General features: G+C 40.5%; 1 pseudogene; it reads left to right on the top strand.

The window, feature by feature from the left end:
* The first annotated feature begins 2,052 nt into the window (after nucleotides 1-2,052).
* LOC109576697 (thymosin beta-4-like) lies at nucleotides 2,053-2,187 on the top strand (annotated as a pseudogene).
* The last annotated feature ends 12,325 nt before the right edge of the window (nucleotides 2,188-14,512 follow it).

Raw genomic sequence — 14,512 nt, 5'->3', positions numbered from 1 at the left:
CTGTCCTTTAAGGAGTAAGATTCCAGCCTCGTAGCTCCCAATGGATACTATTAGCCAGGTTCTGCCGCCATACAGGGATTAATCCACTGACTACACTGTTGCCTGAGCACAGACCACGGGCCTCCAGATGGGGAAATATATATGCACATATCAATCAGTAAATCTGTATATATATTACATGTGTATCTACACATATATACATCTGTACAGTATGTGTGTATATATACATATATATGTATTATATATAGATATACATATACATAGTCAGATATTATATTTATCAAACAATGATCAACTGATATTTGAACAAAACCTGGATGAAGGGAAGGGTCCAGCCATTCACAGATCTGGGCTTCTCTCTCTTACATCCTTTCTATATGCTTCACTCTTCAATAGACAAAAATTTTAGCTGTCAGTCCTTGCTCACTCTCAACCTCTGTACTCTACTTTCTCTGTATCTGGATATACTTTATGCTCCCCTTCTTTCCCTTCCCACTCAGGCTCTCCAGTTCGAATTTAAAGAGATGTGACCAGCCTCAGTGATTGGCCCAAGTTTTCTTGCTATTTGGATCTTGTGTTCCAAGGAAACTCAGTTGCTTTGGGGAAAGTATTTGTTTTGCCTTTGGTGGTCTCCCAAATATCTTTGGCACTGGGACCCCATCTTGCTTTTTACATCCCCTTCCTGGAGATGCCAGTCTTGACTGGAACCTTGTGACAGCTGGCCCTCACTGCCTGTGTCCCCAAGGGCACACTCTTTCCTTTCTCTACACACCTCCAAAACCAAACCTTACATCTATTTTAACCTAGGGCTATGGCTTTCATAACAAAATATCATAGACTGGATGACTTATAAACAGCAAAAAATGTATTTCTCGTGGCTCTGGAACCCTGAAGTCTGAGATCAGAACACCAGCATGATGGGATCCGGTGAAAGCCCTGTCCTTAACTTGTAGATGGCTGCCTCTGGCTATATGTTGACAAAGAGGAGAAAGAGAAGGAGAGGTCTTTCTCTTCTTATAAGGACACTTATTACCTCCATAAAGACCTTATCTTCAAATGTAATCACAATGAGGGCTTAGGACTTCAACATACAAATTTTGGGGGAGACACAAACATTTAGCCCGTAACAACATCTAACACCAATTCTTTCACCAAAATGTTCAAATCTGCCTTCATTCGATCCCATACCACTCAATCCAATACCTCCACCCACCTCCATACCCTGATCTGTCACATGCATGATCAGCATCTTGCCCAGCAGGAAACATGATGGAGGCCACCTGTCTAAAGAAACAGCTGATGAAGTGTTGATCTCTAGTTACACCCCTGACTTTTGACCACTGGCTCCCCTTGACCTCTGATTCCTAGGGCTCTCGCACACCTGGTTGCAGCCTGACATTTGGCCTTTGAGTCTCACCCGCATCCTTGGCTTTGATCTTTCGATCCCCACTGGACCTCAATATCCCCAGTTCTGCTACCTGTGCCCCCTGCCAGCCTCCTAATTACCCGTGGTCTCACTGAGACAACACTCCTGGGTGGCCCTTCCCCCTGTGTTTCTTCCCAGAGCAGCCACTCCATTGTCCTGTCACATCGTCACATCTGCCACAGGTGTCCCTGTGGAGGAGTATTATACAGCTTCACAAAGAGGCTGGGGCTGGGCCAGGATGATGGGGTAGGTGAGCCCTGCAAGAAATGTATAAATAGAGCATTCCTGCCTTCAATTATCATCATCTAGCACAACATCAGAGACTATTTCTGGAAAACCCACACTGAGCCAATTGAAGGTTTCAGCTCTCATCTCAGGATTACTGCATGGCCATCATCTACAAGAAAAGAAACAAGCCAAAAAAAGGAAGAAACCAACATGCAAAGGCAGAGTTTAAGAGTCATCTGCAGCACTTGCCCTGGCAGGTGAGGCAGTGCCCACTGAGGGTACCAGTATCCCTAAGTCATAGCTGAAAATAACCAAGAAAAAGGGAGAAAGAGAGCACTCATCGGCCATTGCAGACCATATTTCTCTCCTTCGCAGCTCGCTCGGCTCCCTCTGCAACCATGTCTGACAAACCCGATATGGCTGAGATTGAGTAGTCCGATAAATCGAAATTGAAGAAAACAGAAACACAAGAGAAAAATCCACTGCCTTCAAAAGAAACTATTGAATGGGAGAAGCAAGCAGGCAAGTCATAATGAAACATGTGCTGCCAGTATGCGCTGTACATTCCACAGCAATGCCTTCTTATTTTACTTCTTTTAGCTGTTTAGCTTTGCAAGAGACAAAGAGGTTGGATCAAGTTTACATGACTGTGCCATCTTTTTACACATAAAGAAAGGAGAACTACTAGCAATGAGTAGGCCATGGCCTGCCTTTTTCATCTGCCTGTCTGACTGGAAGGGAAAAAAATTGTTGGTGAAGGAGAGAGTTGGGTAGGACGACTGTGAACTCTAGAGTAAAAAGCAAGCTGGTCCAAGATGTCCTGTGGGCTGTGAAGTCCAGTTTAGAGGGTCATTTCCTTTTTGTTACAATGTTTTAAATACTGCAATGCACATATTTTTAACACAAATAAAAAGTTTTAAAATGTTTTTAAAAAGTTGGGGGGAGAGAAACTGAGAAGATAATAGTGAAGAGATGAAAAGGAGGACAAAGAAAATAGGGAGAAAAAAATAAATAGGTGACAACACCCTGGTGAACCTTGGGCTGATTCACCTTCATACAAATGAGACAGATTGTCAGGATGTCAAGATTTTTACTTAGGAATCAACCAGTTCCATATACCAAGAAGTAGATTTACATCAACCTACAGGTGGTCAACCAGTTAGACACAAATGCTCAAGAGATGTTAATAGCAGTCAACATTTATTCAATTTGACATGGGCAGTCACTGTGCTAAATGCATCATGTGTATTATTTTTTGAATCCTCATGAAAATTTAGGAAATAAAAACTATGATTATTTCTCTCCTTACACATGAGGAAACATGTTTATCTATTTCCTGGCCATGAGGAAATATCCTGCCATGATCATCCCACTACAAGAAGAAAAAAAAAAAATTCTACTGACTCAACGGCCAGTTGTTAACCATTACATTTATTTCTAAATCAGGCTCCAAGATATGATCGTTCAGAAGAACACAGGTAAAATTAGGGAAGAAGATTTAAATGTGTAAAAAGAAAGTGGCCACAGCAAATGCTGAGAGACATTGGTGGATTTAGCACATTCCAAGCTGAAATTCTGATCTTTATTCCTCAGCAGTCAAGTTTAAAATTCAAATTCCTGGTACCTTCTTTGACCATAAAAAGTTCACTTTCTTCAGAACCAGAGGATTCGTACTGGAATGTCATTTCAAAAGCACTGTTTTTTCCATGTCAAGAGGATGGTAAAAACACTCATTCAGGTGTTATCTTTTTGAGAGAATCAACGTCATTGTGAAAATAAAATGAAACTGAAAGTGTTAGTCTCTCAGTCCAGCTCTTTGCGACCCTATGGACTGTAGCCCACCAGGCTCCTCTGTCCATGGGATTCTCCAGGCAAGAACACTGGAGTGAGTAGCCATTCCCTTCTCCAGGGGATCTTCCCAACCCAGGGACTGAACCCAAGTCTCCTGCATTGCAGGCAGATTCTTTACCATCTGAGCCATCAAGGAAGCCCAACTGTGAAAACAAAGTGTTTCCAATTTTTAGCTTCCATGGAGCCATTACTGGGATATGGAAAATTGTCTGTTGGCAAAAATCTGTGGGCTGAGGGGTCTTTGGATACTTTTTTATCTCCTCTGTGGTTGGGGCTCCAGTTCTTCTGGTCTTTTACCTTGTAGGAGCTGAAAATCCTCTGAGAAATAAATTCAGGGTGGTCACTCACATCTTGTGGATTTGACTTTGTGACAGCCATGAAAGAGAGCTAACTGACCATGCAGCCCAGGAGGAAAGCCAGGGAGAACGACGTTTATGTGATCCTGGTTGCAGAGGGTCATAAATCTCTTAGGCTTCTCAGACAGAATTCCAAATAAGGCTCCAGACCTGCACTGTCCACCATGATCACCATGGCCATGTGTCCACTGAGCACTCACAGTGTGGTCAGTCCATATGAAGAGATGCTCTCAGTGTGAAATACACCCCAGATTTCTAAGACTAAAGATGAAAAATTAATTAACTCATTAATAATAAGTTTAGTCATTACTTGATAAGTTAAAATATTTTATTAGAATTGAATGTTTCTCTTTTTTTTTTTAATGTAACTTCTATAACATTTTCAATTATATATGTGCCTCACATTCTGTTTCTGTTGGGCAGTTCTGCTCCGGACATTCAAACCACTGAAAAGATCCTACAACTAACTCAGACCACAACCAATCAATGTATGCCAAAATTATACTACTTACAAACCAACTATCTATGAGAACAACCTGATGACTAGCAGAAAAGATTTTCCACAATTAAAGACACAATGAGATGTGTGGGAGGAATAGAGACATAGCATATCTGGATTCACACCCTTGCGTCAGCAACCTGCATAAGGAGGAACATTATAATCTCAGAGGTCCTCCTGAAGGAGTGAGAATTCTGAGCCCACATGGGTTCCCCAGCCCTACGCTAGAAAGAGGAGCCCCGAGAACATCTAGCTTTCAAAACCAGCAGGGCTTATGTTCAAGAGAACTGGAGGACTACAGGAAACACAGAATCTCTGCTCACAAAGGATGCGTGCAAAATCTCACCCATTCTAAGTCCCAGTGCAGAGGTGGCAGTTTGAAAGTAGCCTGGGTCTGACACTAATTGATCTTGAAGAGCTTCCCAGAGAGAAAGGAGGCAACTGAGATTTCCCCCAAGGGACACTGATGTTGGCAACAGCCATCTAGGGGTGTTCACTCTACCGTGAAACACCAGCGCTGGCAAACACCATCTTGGAAGCTTTTCTCTAGCCGATTAGTGTTGCAGACCCAGCTCTATCCTCCAGTGGACCAGCGCCAGCCCCAGGACATCCTGAGCTACACAGCCAACCATAGAGAAAGCCTACCTTGCCCTCCAGTGGCCCATGGCCATTACACAAGGCATGATCTCACAGACAACCAGGCCAGGAGCCAACCCTGCCTACCAACACATCCACTGAAGTCAGCCTGCCACAAGAGAAGGACCCTCATAGCCAACACACCCCTAGAGCATATACTCTGGTGGCCAGAGAGAAGCATACTGCTGGGCTTCATCAGACATCTATATAAGGCCACTTCTCCAAGGTTGGGAAACATAACTAACCTACCTAACACATAAAGATAAACACAGAGTTGGACAAAATGTAGAGACAGGAGGAATATGTTCCAAACAAAGAAACGGGACATAACTTCAGAAAAAAGAACTAAACAGAACTTCCCTGGTCGTCCAGTGGCTAAGACTCTGTGTTCTTAATGCAAAGGGTCATCCTTTGATTTCTGGTCAGGGAGCTAGATCCCACTTGCCACAACTAAAGATCCAGTATGCCACAATGAAGATGGAAGATCCCATATGCCACAACCAAGACCTAGTGCAGCTAAATAAATAAATAAAAATAAAGTAAAATAAAATACACTATTAGAAGAAGAATGAAAGTAGAGATAAACAATCTAAAGAGTTCAAGGTAATGATTAAAAGATGCTCACCAAACTTGGGGAAAGGATGGATGAATACAGTGAAAATTCTTAGAGGAAATGCTTTCAGCTTTTTACCAGAGTATGATGTTAGCTGTGGGTATGTCACATATGACTTTAATAATGTCAAGATATGCTCCCTCTATACCAACATTGATTTTTCCTGTGGTCATGTATGGATGTGAAAGTTGGACTGTGAAGAAGGCTGAGCGCCGAAGAATTGATGCTTTTGAACTGTGGTGTTGGAGAAGACTCTTGAGAGTCCCTTGGACTGCAAGGAGATCCAACCAGTCCATTCTGAAGGAGATCAGCCCTGGGATTTCTTTGGAAGGAATGATGCTAAAGCTGAAACTCCAGTACTTTGGCCACCTCATGAGAAGAGTTGACTCATTGGAAAAGACTCTGATGCTGGGAGGGATTGGGGGCAAGAGGAGAAGGGGACGACAGAGGATGAGATGGCTGGATGGCATCACTGACTCGATGGATGTGAGTCTCAGTGAACTCCAGGAGTTGGTGATGGACAGGGAGGCCTGGCGTGCTGCGATTCATGGGGTCGCAAAGAGTCGGACATGACTGAGCGACTGATCTGATCTGATACCAACATTGTTGAGAGTTTTTATCATGAATGGATTTGAATTTCATCAGACTTTTCTGCATCTGTTGAGAAGATTATGTAATTTTTATTCTTCAATTTGTTAATGTGCTATCACATTGATTGACTTGCAGATGTTAAACCATCCTTGCATCCCTAACTCATCTCCATCTTGAGAAAGAACAAAGCTGGAAATATCACACTCCCTGACTTCAAAGTATCATACAAAGTTACAGTAATTAAAACACTATGGTTTTGGCACAAAGAGACACATTGATCAATGGAACAAGATAGAGTCCAGAAATAAACTCACACTTACATGGTCAGCAATTCTATGACAAAGGAGGCAAGAATACACAAGAGGGAAAATACAGCCTCTTCAGTAAATGATGTGGGAAAGCTAAAGAGCTGTATGCAAAATAATCAAATCAAACTATTTTCACCATATGCAAAAATAAACTCAAAATGGATCAGACTTAAATGTATGACCTGAAACCATAAAATTCCTAGTAGAAGAAACATAGCATTACATTCTTTGACATATGCCTTAGCAATGTTTTTCTGGATCTTTCTCTTCGGGCAAGGGAAATAAAAGCAAAAATAAACAAATAAGACTACATCAATCTAAAAAGCTTTTGCACACCAAAATGAAAAAGCAGCTTACTGAAAGGGAAAAGATATTTGTAAATAATATATTCAAAAAGGGGCTGATATCCAAAATATACAAAAATTCATACAACTCAATATCAAGCAAACAAACAACCCCAATTTTAAAAAACCAACCCAATTTTTAAAATGGGCAGAGGATTTGAATAGACATTTTTCCAAAGACAGTCAGATAGTCAACAGACATATGAAAAGTTGGTTCAACATCACTAATCATTAATTAAATGCAGATTAAAAAAAAAGAATGGCTATTATCAAAAAGACAAGAAATAAAAAGTGTTGTTGAGGACATGGAGAAAATGGAACCATGTACTATTAATGGGAATGTAAATCGGTCCAGCTACTATGGAAAATAGTATGGAGACTCCTCAAAAGATTAAAACTAGAGCTACCATATGACCCAGCAATTTCACTTTTGGGTATTTACATGAAGAAAACAAAGACACTAATTAAAAATATATATATGCATATCAATATTTATTGCAGTCTTATTTACAATAGTAGCCAAGATATGCATGTGTGCTCAGTTGTGTCTGACTCTTTGAAACCTTATGGGCTGTAACCCTCTAGGCTCCTCTGTCCATGGGATTACCCAGGCAAGAATACTGGAATGGGTTGCCATTTCCTCCTCCAGGGGATCTTCCACACTCAGGGATCAAACTGGAGTCTCCTGCATCTCCTGCACTGGCAGCTCGATTCTTTACCACTGAGCCAAAGCCAAGATATAGAAAGAACCTAAGTGTCTGACTGGTAAATAATTTGTGGTATATGTCTACAATGGAATATTAGCCATAAAAAATGAAATCTTGCCATTTGCTACAACATGGGTGACTCTAAAGGGTATTATGCTAAGTGAAGGAAATCAGACAAACAACGAAGGATCTCACTTCTATGTGGAATCTAAAAAATAAAACAATCAAAATGAAACAAAATAAAAACATACAGGTACAAAGGACAAACAAGTAGAGAGAGGGATGTGAAAAAGGTGAAGGGGATTAACAGTTACAAACCTCCAGTCATAAAATAAATAAGCTGCAGGGATGTAACATACAGTGTAAGGAATATGGTTCATAATATGGTAATAACTTTGCATGGAAACAGATGATTACTAGACTTATGGTGATCACTTCATAATGTGTGCAAATGTCAGATCACTATGTAGTACCCCTGAAATTAACATAATATTGTGTATCAAGTATATTTAAATTTTATTTATTTATTTTACTGTTATTTTTTATGTGAACCATTTTTTAAATCTCTATTGAATTTGTTGCAATATTGCTTCTCTTTTATGTTTTGGTTTTTTGGCCATGAGGCATGTGGGATCCTTGCTGTCCAAAACGGGATTGGACTCACACCCCCTGCAATGGAAGGCAAAGTCCCAACCACTGGACTGCCAGGGAAGTCCCAGTATATTTCAATTTATAAAATAACTGTATGAATAGCTCTGACTGGTTGAACATGGGAAGCCCCCACCCTTCACCCCAATCCTGCCTCTTTCTACTTTTCTAGTTCTTTTTATTTTATTAAAAGGCAGCCTTCAGAATGGGAGAAAATAATAGCAAATGAAGCAACTGACAAACAACTAATCTCAAAAATATACAAGCAACTCCTACAGCTCAACTCCAGAAAAATAAATGACCCAATCAAAAAATGGGCCAAAGAACTAAATAGACATTTCTCCAAAGAAGACATACAGATGGCTAACAAACACATGAAAAGATGCTCAACATCACTCATTATCAGAGAAATGCAAATCAAAACCACTATGAGGTACCATTTCACGCCAGTCAGAATGGCTGCGATCCAAAAGTCTACAAGCAATAAATGCTGGAGAGGGTGTGGAGAAAAGGGAACTCTCTTACACTGTTGGTGGGAATGCAAACTAGTACAGCCACTATGGAGAACAGTGTGGAGATTCCTTCAAAAACTGGAAATAGAACTGCCTTATGATCCAGCAATCCCACTGCTGGGCATACACACTGAGGAAACCAGAAGGGAAAGAGGCACGTGTACCCCAGTGTTCATCGCAGCACTGTTTATAATAGCCAGGACATGGAAGCAACCTAGATGCCCATCAGCAGATGAATGGATAAGAAAGCTGTGGTACATATACACAATGGAGTATTACTCAGCCATTAAAAAGAATACATTTGAATCAGTTCTAATGAGATGGATGAAACTGGAGCCTATTATACAGAGTGAAGTAAGCCAGAAAGAAAAACACCAATACAGTATACTAACGCATATATATGGAATTTAGAAAGATGGTAACAATAACCCTGTGTACGAGACAGCAAAAGAGACACTGATGTATAGATCAGTCTTATGGACTCTGTGGGAGAGGGAGAGGGTGGGGAGATTTGGGAGAATGGCATTGAAACATGTATAATATCATGTATGAAACGAGTTGCCAGTCCAGGTTCGATGCACGATACTGGATGCTTGGGGCTGGTGCACTGGGACGATCCAGAGGGATGGTATGGGGAGGGAGGAGGGAGGAGGGATCAGGATGGGGAACACAGGTATACCTGTGGTGGATTCATTTCGATATTTGGCAAAACTAATATAATATTGTAAAGTTTAAAAATAAAATAAAATTTTAAAAAAAATTAAAAAAATAAAATAAAGTAAAATCATATGTTAAAGGTTTACACATCATTTTATTTTCCATCATCAGTAATGATAGAAGGAATATTTTTAAAAAATGGAATTGTATTCAATGTACATAAAATTTAAATCTATTTTCTTCAAACATATCAGTGAAAAATTTAACTTATTGTTCCTAAATTTCCCAAGAAGTTCTTTTTCTTCAAAAATAAGTAAAATTATCTATTGAAGCTAGCGAAACATAAGTAACAAATACCAAATTTTAAAATCAAATGTACTTAAAGCTTTTTTAATTTTTTCAAATTTAATTTAAAAATTTTAATGATTCATTTATATATAAAATTATTTGTGATTCTGGTGTTCACTATCTATATAAATGCCAAAGTAGAGTATCGTGTTTTGCAGTGTTATATCTAGACATGCATACAATATTGCAAAATGTTCGTCAGCCATCACATGCAATGTTTGTGAATACTGGACTAATCGGTGAGTCCTTCTAATTGGAACGTGAAAAAAAGAAAGAAAACGGGTGTCGACACTATTGGAAAATGACGCTGTTTTGTAAGACTGGAGTATTCACGTGTTCTGAGAGAGAGAATTTGACAATTTAATTAGTCTGTCTTCAAGGGAAAATTTGACAACTTAATTAGCTTTTCTTTTCCTTTACCAAGTGCGTCTGCAACTCAGACCCTCCTTGTGTCCCAAAACAGTGTTCATCTCCAAAATATGCGATGACATAGGCCTCAGACCAGCATCACCTTCCAACATGGTCTACTGTTATGCTGGGGACGGAGACTCAAAGTTTCTGAGGGGCTGTTTCCCTGGTGCCTGAAGGGCTTTAGTCAGGAGAATGGAGGGAGGGAGGGAAGCAGGGAGGAAGGCGGAGAGAGGGAGGGATAAAGCTACCAGAGCTGAACAGACCAAGGTGAGTAGGGGAGTTAGAGTACATGGGTCTATTTGAATAACCAGGAGAATGGAAACTAATAAATAAAAATCAACATTCCCCTTATTAATTCTAGCTACTCATTTTTCCCTGAATTTGACTGACACCCTGTCCTTGGGATGTTAAATGATGCTAGTATGAGGAAGCAGATAGTCTTCATGAAGCAGGAATAAGCACAGGCGAAATCTTGGATCCATACGGGAACTTCAGTGCATGCAGACTTTGACAAGCCCTCTTGGTGTTCTTTTTCCAATGATGACTGAGTTTGCTCACTGCAACTCCTGGTGTTTGGTGTACCACCCGTCAGCTTTCTAATCATTGTTAATTCTATCGCCACAGCAGTTATGAACCATCTGGCACATCCTTCCATTTTCACATGTTACTTACAGATGGCAATTACCCAAGTTAATGTGGCCATTTGGATGGCCAGCTCCTCACTCATTTCCAAGACACAGTTGCAGGGATGACATCATGTGAATATTCCATCAGGGCATTTTAACCCCATCTTCTCCTTTTCCATTTGCAACCCTCCATTTCCAGGGCGGGGGCTCACTGCTCCATGGCAGAAGGTGGCCAGGCCACAAACTCTTTAACAAAACCATAGGCTTAGAAGTCAGGCATTACAAAAAAAGACAAGAAAGGATTTGCTACATGTCTTTTTTTCAACTACATTTTATTGGAGTATAGTTGTGTCAGCTACAAGTTGTCACTTGCCATCACCTCTACAGGATTAAAATATGTGCTGCTGTAGCTGTTGATCTTCAACACTCTCTAAGAAGAAATCAGGGTGGAGACCAGAAGTGAGGCACTCTGTGCTCAAGGGAAATGGAGTGGGCAGGAAAGGACCTGGCAAAACAGGTCTCCAGATAGTTAGATATTAGTTAGATAATTTCAGGAACCGATTTCATGAGCCCAATTCTTGTATCTCCCCATATCTAGAAAAACACTAAAATCATTTGCCGGGGACCAGCCCCGGCTGATCCAGGGTATTCGAAGGAGAGACGGCGTAGGCGCTCCCCGCAATCATTCATGATAATGACTGTTCCTTGTAACTAGCAAAAGCGTCACAAGATTGGTAAAAACCTGGAAAAATATGTACTTGCTTGCATGTATTCCCCCTTCACCAAAATCACATATCCTTCCCCCACTGCCTCTTTGGATCAGATTCTTAGAGCTAACTGAGGTACTGTCTCCCGGGCAGAGGTCCTCATTTTGCCCCAAATAAAATTTAACTCACAACCCTCACACTGTACATTTTTTTTAAGCTGAAAGTTGATTTACATTCTTGAGTTAGTTTCCCGCGTACAGCAAGGTGAATCAGTTGTATGTATACATATATCCACTCTTATTTAGATTCTGTTTCCATATAGGTCATCACAGAGTATTGAGTAAGGTTCCCTGTGCTATGCAGTAGGTGCTTAGTAGTTATCTATTTTATATATAGTAATGTGTATATGTCAATCCCTATCTCCCAACTCATCTCACACCCGCTTTGCCCCTTGATAACCATAAGTTTGATTTCTACATCTGTGCGTCTATTTGTTTGGTAAATAGGTTCATTTTTACCTATTTACAAACAGCTTTTTTAGATTTCAATTATAAGTGATATCATGTGATATCTGTCTTTCTGACTTACTTTACTCACAATGACAATCTCTAAGTCCATCCTTGTTGCTGCAGATGGCATTATTTTGTTCTTTTTTATGACTGAGTACATTTCTTCAGAATCTATCTGATACGTTAGAAGCCAGGCCTGGGTAGGAGATCTGATCAGAAAAGGAAGGAAAAGCCCCCCTTCTGGCCCAGGGAATCCTGGGGAGAGGAGGCTTCTGGCAGGTGATGGGAGTAGGAGAGTGGGTATCAGATGAGGGCAGGGATCCAACTTGACTCCCTTCACCCCAGGATACCAGATGCCACCTTGGAGAGGAGATCGGAGGGGAGAAAGGTGGGGATTAAAAGACTAACATTTTTTTTCCTTAAAGGTTTGAATATGTTGGGACTCCCTTGGTGGTCCAGTGGTTAGGACTCCACACTTCCAAGGCAGGGTGCTAGGATTCGACCTCTGGTCAGGGAACTAGTATCCCACATGCCACAGGGCAGCCAAAAATGTTGCTAATAATAATAATAATAAAATAAGCTTGAAATGCATCAAAAAATTTTTTGAATATGTTACCTAACAAATTAATCAGGCCACACTATTTTAAACCTAGAAGGACTTAAAGTTAATTTAAAGGAACACTGCATTTATGGACAGCTTAAAGAAGCTCTACTTTCTCTAGACGCCTGAGTATGTTTGCAGTCTGCAACCTACAGCCACTTTGGTCAATTCAGATTTTCTCCACTAAAGTTGAATCCATACAAATTTAGATATATAAAATTGATGCTTCCATCAGAGGGACAAATAATTAACTGGGTTCATCTTACAGAGTAAATCAAATTATGGGAGAAATATTTACCTATTTAAAAGAATAAAACTATTAAACATCTCCCAAGCACAATTTACCTACAAAGAAGGTATTTTAGCTCAAGAAGTAGGGTGTGATGCTTAGGCCAGGGTTTGATATGCTAATTATGGCAGTCATCTAGTATGAATTTATTATTAATGTCAGCTAACATTTACCAAGACTTTATTATGGGCGGCCAACATGCTGAACACTTACTTTAGCTCCAGACTGTGAGGGATGTTATTACTCCCTTTCATAAAGGGGAGACAAGAGGAAACAGTCAGAGAAGGCAATGGCAACCGACTCCAGTACTCTTGCCTGGAAAATCGCATGGACGAAGGAGGCTGCAGTCCATGGGGTCGCAAAGAGTCGGACACGACTGAGCGACTTCACTTTCACTTTTCACTTTCCTGCATTGGACAAGGAAATGGCAACCCACTCCAGTGTTCTTGCCTGGAGAATCCCAGGGACAGAGAAGCCTGGTGGGCTTCCGTCTATGGGGTCGCACAGAGTCGGACACGACTGAAGCGACTTAGCAGCAGCAGCAGAGGAAACAGTGGAAGTGTTTATTCTATTTATCGAACTTGCTGTAGAATACACTCTATAGGGTTGTCACTAGCTAGCAAAACAATCAAATCTGTGTAATAACAAGGGACATTTTATTTCTTTTTTTTTTTTGACTTTTTATTTTATTTATTTTTTTTAGCATTTCTTTTTTTTAAATTTTATTTTATTTTTAAACTTTACAATATTGTATTAGTTTTGCCAAATATCAAAATGGATCCGCCACAGGTATACATGTGTTCCTCATCCTGAACCCTCCTCCCTCCTCCCTCCCCATACCTTCCTCTGGGTCGTCCCAGTGCACCAGCCCCAAGCATCCAGTATCGTGCATCGAACCTGGACTGGCACATTTTATTTCCTTTTTTTAATGAAGTATGCTGCTGCTGCTGCTGCTAAGTCGCTTCAGTCGTGTCCGACTCTGTGCGACCTCCATAGACGGCAGCCCACCAGGCTCCCCTGTCCCTGGGATTCTCCAGGCAAGAACACTGGAGTGGGTTGCCATTTCCTTCTCCAGTGCATGAAAGTGAAAAGTGAATGAAGTATAGTTGATTTATAATCTTGTGTTTATTTCTGCAGTACAGCAAAGTGATTCAGTTATATATATATATATATATACATTCTTTTTCATATTCTTTTCCATATGGTTTTTCATAAGGCTGTTGAATATAGTTCCCTGTGCTGTACAGTAGGGCCTTGTTGTTTATCCAGTCTCTATATAATAGTTTGTTTCCACCAATCTTAAGCTACCCCCTCCCCCCGCCCCCACCCCTTGGCAACCAGTCTGTTCTCTGTGTCTGTAAGTCTGTTTCTGTTTTGCAGTTAGATTCATCTGTGCCGTATTTTAGATTCCACATATAATTGATGTCATATGGTATTTGTCTTTCTCTATCTGACTCATTACACTTAGTATGATAATCTCTAGGTCCATCCATGTTGCTGCAAATGCCATTGTTTCATTCTTTTTATGGCTTAGTAGTATTCCATTGTGTATATATTCCATTCTTTAACCAGTCATCTGTCAATGGACATTTAGGTTCTTTCCATGTGAATAGTGCTGCTATGAAAATAAAGGTGCCGTATCCTT

The sequence above is a fragment of the Bos indicus genome, chromosome 2 (assembly GCF_029378745.1).
Source record: "Bos indicus isolate NIAB-ARS_2022 breed Sahiwal x Tharparkar chromosome 2, NIAB-ARS_B.indTharparkar_mat_pri_1.0, whole genome shotgun sequence".
Lineage (NCBI taxonomy): Eukaryota > Metazoa > Chordata > Mammalia > Artiodactyla > Bovidae > Bos > Bos indicus.
This window is presented reverse-complemented; position numbering and strand designations above follow the sequence as displayed.